Genomic DNA, 6,000 nt, shown 5'->3' with positions numbered 1-6,000 from the left:
ACGAAATGCCTCACCAAGCACACTCGGATCGTGCACACTGCAGTTAGCTGCATGAAGTTCTACCAAGTCTAAAGTCAAAAACATCAACTAGATTACTCTTCATGTGAAGTTTCTTTAAAATTTCCAGGTTGGTTATAGATTAGGTGCAACTTACCTATTCAAGTTTTGTATTCAATGTACCTAATTCTCTGGATTGCTTTGCATTAATAAGTATGTATCACTAAGTCTGACACAGGTAACACGTGTACTAGCAGAGATTAGTGGAGCCTGCTGGAACAAGCTTGATGGCAGGGACCCTGGGAGGATCAGGCCTGTGTCTGATCTCTGGTGCTAGGAAAACCATCTAGAATTGTGGAGGGTGGAGAGGCCAGGACTCGCATTGCTCCTGAAGGCCATCCATCAAAACCCATTAAGAAGGCCCTTTGTTAACAAATGGCTAGTATCCAATCCAGAAACCACCCTGTTAGGGGGGAGCCACAGAAAGCACTCTTCCCTTCACTTGACTCCAATTTTGCATTTTCCCAAGTCCCAATCACATGGCTCTGGACATCTAGCATCAGGCCACTGTGTAGGCCTTGGAGCATAACCAGTTATAGCGGCTGATCCTGGGGTTCTTATAAATAATGGACTGACAGGCAGCGCTCAAGGGACAGGATTTCAGCACTCTGTCTTCTATCACGGATGATCTAACACCTGCCAATTTAGAGCCTGAGTGAATTTAATTTGCATCAGGTCTTTTTAAATGTTGTGACGAGGCTCCCAGAAAGAGAGATCCACGTCACTGGAACTTAATGCCACTCAGGATATAACCCATCCCTTCTTGCACATGCCAAGGGTCCTTGTCCTTACGCAAGTGTTTTGTTCAATACTTCCATATCTAGTTCTTCCAAGAACATATCTTCTTTGCCTTTGGACTTGGTCCTGAGATTTAAGCGGTTTTCTGTAAATAGTTGTTTCATAGTACAGAACTTGAGTTTTGCTGAAAAAACATTTCATCTTGTACTCATCAGGTGTGTTACTAATACCAATAAAAGGAAAAAAAATTATACACTACTCACCTCATTACAATTGTTAGTTTTCCTTTCATTGATATTCTTGTCAATTGCTGTGATGAATGTAAGATGAAAACATTTGACAAATGATTTTTCAGCAATTTTCTTTAAATATTTGATTGGCCAAAAAGTGATCTCAGCAGAAGAAAATAAATAAGCCCCTTACAATTATTGTTGGGCTGAAAAGGGTTACATTTGTTACATTCTTCCTAATTATTCCCCTGAGTCACTTGCCTGTGTCTGGATCTCCAGTATTGCCTAATGGTGCAACAGCGGGGATATGTAACAGCTGTCTCCTTGCAATCATCCTTTTGATTTACCCCAGTTGACCCAATTCTTAGATTTTAGGCTTGCTTTTGCATTTTAATAAAACTTGAAACTACTTATAAGAAGCAGTTGTCAATCAGTCTGTAGCCAGCAATGAAAGGATTATGGAATGATAGTAAAATTGTGTTATCAAAGTTTCAACACGTGGGAAATGAGCTGGGAGAGATTGTGAACAGGAGTTTATAAAGTGATCAATGGTTGTGTTAAACTTCAGAGGCTGTCAGGGAATGATTAACCTGGATGGCTGGTTTGTAATGAAGAGTGACATCAACAGTGTAAGCTCAGTTCCTGTATCAGATAAGGTCACACCTTCTTGACTTTGCCCCTTACCTGATGCTTGGAGACCCTCCAGTTAAGTCACCACCTGTCTCTCTGTAAAGAGAGAGTGGGACTTCAGCAATTTTGCAATTTCAAACCAGTTGGCAAGGTGATGGCCTAGTGGTATTATTGCTAGACTATTAATCCAGAGACCCAGGGAATTTTCTGGGGAATGGGTTGAAATTCCACTGTGGCAAATGGTGGAATTTGAATTTTCTGGGGAATGGGTTGAAATTCCACTGTGGCAAATGGTGGAATTTGAATTCCATAAAAACCTGTCAAATACTGTTGATAAGGGAAGGAAGTTGCTGTTCTAACCTGGTCTTCTGCTTCAGGGGATACCAGATCTAGAAAGTCACGTTGGCATTTAATCTTGTAGCAATATAAAAGTGTAAATGTTCTGTCTCTTGCGTATTCCTCTAAGCAGTCATGAATATAGTATTATTGTTGGCATTATCTGTTCCTAATGTCTAGCAACTTAACTCAAGGGGGTGTATGTAGGCAATTGTTTTGCTGTGGTTAATACATCTTTCAGAAGTGTGAGATTCAGATATTCTTGAATGTTCTTAGCTAGATGGATAAAAAACTGGCTGGGCAACAGGAGACAGAGGGTAGTAGTAGAAGGGAGTTTCTCAAATTGGAGACCTGTGACCAGTGGTGTTCCACAGGGATTTGTTCTGGGACCACTGTTGTTTGTGATATATGTAAATGATCTGGAGGAAGGTGTAGGTGGTCTGATCAGCAAGTTTGCTGATGACACTAAGATTGGTGGAGTAGCTGATAGTGAAGGGGACTGTCAGAAATTACAGCAGAATATAGATAGACGGAGAGTTGGGCAGATAAATGGCAGAAGGAGTTCAATCTGGGCAAATGCGAGGTGATGCATTTTGGAAGATCAAATTTAAGGGCGAACTATACAGTAAATGGAAAAGCCCTAGGGAAAATTGATGAACAGAGAGACCTGGGTGTTCAGGTCCATTGTTCCCTGAAGGTGACAACGCAAGTCAATAGGGTGGTCAAGAACGCATATGGCATGCTTTCCTTCATTGGACGGGGTATTGAGTACAAGAGTTTGCAGGTCACGTTGCAGTTGTATAGGACTTTGGTTCGGCCACATCTGGAGTACTGTGTACAGTTCTGGTTGCCACATTACCAAAAGGATGTGGATGCTTTGGAGACGGTGCAGAGGAGGTTCACCAGGATGTTGCCTGGTATGGAGGGTGCTAGCTATGAAGAGAGGTTGAATAGATTAGGATTATTTTTATTAAGAAGATGGAGATTGAGGGGGGACCTGATTGAGGTCTACAAAATCATGAGGGGTACAGACAGGGTGGATAGCAAAAAAGCTTTTTCCCAGAGTGGGGGACCCAATTACTAGGGGTCATGAGTTCAAAGTGAGAGGAGGAAAGTTTAAGGGAGATACGCGTGGAAAGTTCTTTACACAGAGCGTTCCTGGAACGCGTTGCCAGCAGAGGTGGTAGACGCAGACACGTTAGCGTCTTTTAAGATATATTTGTACAGGTACATGGATGGGCAGGGAACAAATGGACACAGACCGTTAGAAAATAGATGACAAGTTAGACAGAGGATCTTGATCGGTGCAGGCTTGGAGGGCCGAAGGGCCTGTTCCTGTGCTGTAGGTTTCTTTGTTTGTTTCTTTGTTTGACCTGAGCTCACAAAAACCAAAAGAACTGCGGATGCTGTGAATCAGGAACAAAAACAAAGTTGTTAAAAAAGCTCAACAGGTCTGGCAGCATCTGTGAAGGAAAAAGCTGAGTTAACGTTTCTGGTCCATTGACCCTTCCTTGGAACTTGTAGTGAACCAAGCTAATGTTTTGTTTACAGATTGCCACTGACTGGTACATTATTCAAAGCTGGACTGCTGAAGTGTCGTGCTAAGTAAAATATTGGTTCGATCCCTACTGTGCGGCTAGACTCATGGCTTGTTATCACTTCGTGGATTGTCCAGAAGACGTGACAAAGACCTGCAAGTTAGGAGATAGTAGGAGAACCTCAGGTGCAGAGTGAGTAAGGAGTAAATAGTGTATGTTATTTTTCCAAAAGCACTTGATAAGGACAACTAGAAGTTACTGCCTAAAATTGGGGTTCCTGGAAGTCTATTAGCATGAGTGGAGTGTTTCAAGGAGATAAAGCAGTAGGAAATAAGCTGAAATTTATTCCTAATTATTAAAACTTGTAGATTTCTTGGCAGGCTTGACAGGGCAGATACTGGGAAGATGTTCCGGTTTTGATAGTTCAAACTCAGTATTATTGCCTTAGAATAAGACATCAGCCATTTATCACTAAAGATAGATTTCTTGTGGATCTTCTGAAATTCTCTACACCAGAGAGCTGTAGTTACTCGGTCATTTAATATATTCAAGAAAGAGGTAATAGAGAAGTAGTACAGGAAAGTAGTAAATCAGCTATGATCTTTTTGAACAACAAAGTTGGCTCATTGGACTAAATGGCCTATTTCTGTGTCTAAGTGGAAAGAGAAATCAAATTAGAAGGAGACCAAAAGGAGCAAGGTTCCATAATTGGAACACTGCAGATTTAAATTTCTAGTTTCGGCACCCAACCTAAAATTGTGTAAGGTGAGATGTTCAAAGCATTCAATTGGCAGCAGTTCAAGAGTAAATGATAAATTTTCTGTCGATAATTGGTGTCACAAAGTGCCCATGACAACTGGTATACCTTAGCAAAGGTTGCAGTAGTTTCGGTGAGGATTGAGTTTGAAATGAATAAAAATCATCATTTATATCACACGACCAGGAGGAAGAATTGGTCATTTAAGAAAGACTGGCCCATTTTCATCCATCACTTTATTATATCCATTACAATTTGGAATTACCTCAAATACTACAAATCCATGCCAAGCGTTGCACTTTTGCCAAATTCAGCAGACAACGTATGTACAGCAAGGCTGTGCAGAGTGCAGACTGACTTACAGGAGCATGAGAGTATTGGCCTTGGATTAGGTATCCCTTGACATCTGGCTTCCATCGCCCCTCCATCCCCCAAGTCCACTTGTAAGTTACAGTAGGCCCTAAATTCAGCTGGTTACAAATTTTGGGCAATGGTGAATTTTCAATAGTGTTGAGTGTCTGCCCTTACGATGTGCTGAAATAACACAAGTGCAAACACCAAGGCCCATTCACAGCCTTTACATGCACAGAGATTGCAAAAGCCCATTGAGGGGCTGTGAGTCAGGTGAAAGAAAGAAGTTTAGGCAGTGCAGTATAAGACTGCTGAGAGGAAGAGGAGTATTTTCATGGGGGCCAAGATATATTTGTGGACGACCCCCTTCGTAGACAGGTTTTGCGTGAGAACCAACCTACTTGTTTATCCTGACAGGGATCTTAATCTTGGAAAGCCAATGAGAAACTGGGGCAGAAAAGAATTAACTTCAGAATGGGTTTCTTTTTCTTAAAAAGTACCGTACATGACACTGTATGTGACAATTGTTATTTTGATCACCTGGGCAAATATTGCTGCATTCTGACTTCATTTCTAACTTGCTCATTATCTTACTACACCAGTTAGTGTGGAAACAGTCATAAGACAAATATAAAGAAGTTTAAAAATCAACAACCTAAGAAGTATTGAGTTGTCCTTGATTTGGAATCGAGCCATCTAGACTTCCCATTTCTAGTTCAAAGTCTCATTCAGGCCAGAGTTCTACCACTCTGGGGGGTGGGGGGGAAGAGGGGGAGAAAAAGATACACATTCCTTATTCAGCTGCTGGGTGGGTGGTAGAGAGACAAGTGCGGGGTGCAGTGTGTACCTGTGTGTTTGTGAATGTAACCCACTTTGGCTTAGTTACATTACTCTGCATTGTACTAATCATACTACATTGTTGAATAACTTTGCATTAACTGGGTAAATGTTGGCATTTCCTAGTAGAGGAGAGATCAGCAACTCAACTGGTACCTAGCTGCCGAGTCAACAGCAGCTGAAGATGAGTAAAGTGGACCAAGATTTTCTAATAAGTAATACTGTGGTATTTCATTTAACAACAACAATGTATTTATTCTAAACCCTTATTGTAATAAAATGTCTCCAGACATTCCAGACATAGCTTAACGAAACAGCATAAGAAAAATAGATGGCCTAAAACAACATATACTGAGAAGGGGAGGTTTTAAAGTGAATTTCTGAACTTCGGGCTTTTGGCAACAGAATGCAGAACCACCAATGGTGCAGTGAATATCATTGAGAATGGTGAATAGGTCAGAATTAGATAAATGCAGCTATCTAGGAGCGTTGTAGAGTTGAAGCAGATTATAACTTCAGGGAGAAG

The sequence above is a fragment of the Stegostoma tigrinum genome, chromosome 28 (genome assembly GCF_030684315.1).
Source record: "Stegostoma tigrinum isolate sSteTig4 chromosome 28, sSteTig4.hap1, whole genome shotgun sequence".
Lineage (NCBI taxonomy): Eukaryota > Metazoa > Chordata > Chondrichthyes > Orectolobiformes > Stegostomatidae > Stegostoma > Stegostoma tigrinum.
Note: the sequence above shows the minus strand (reverse complement) of the source record.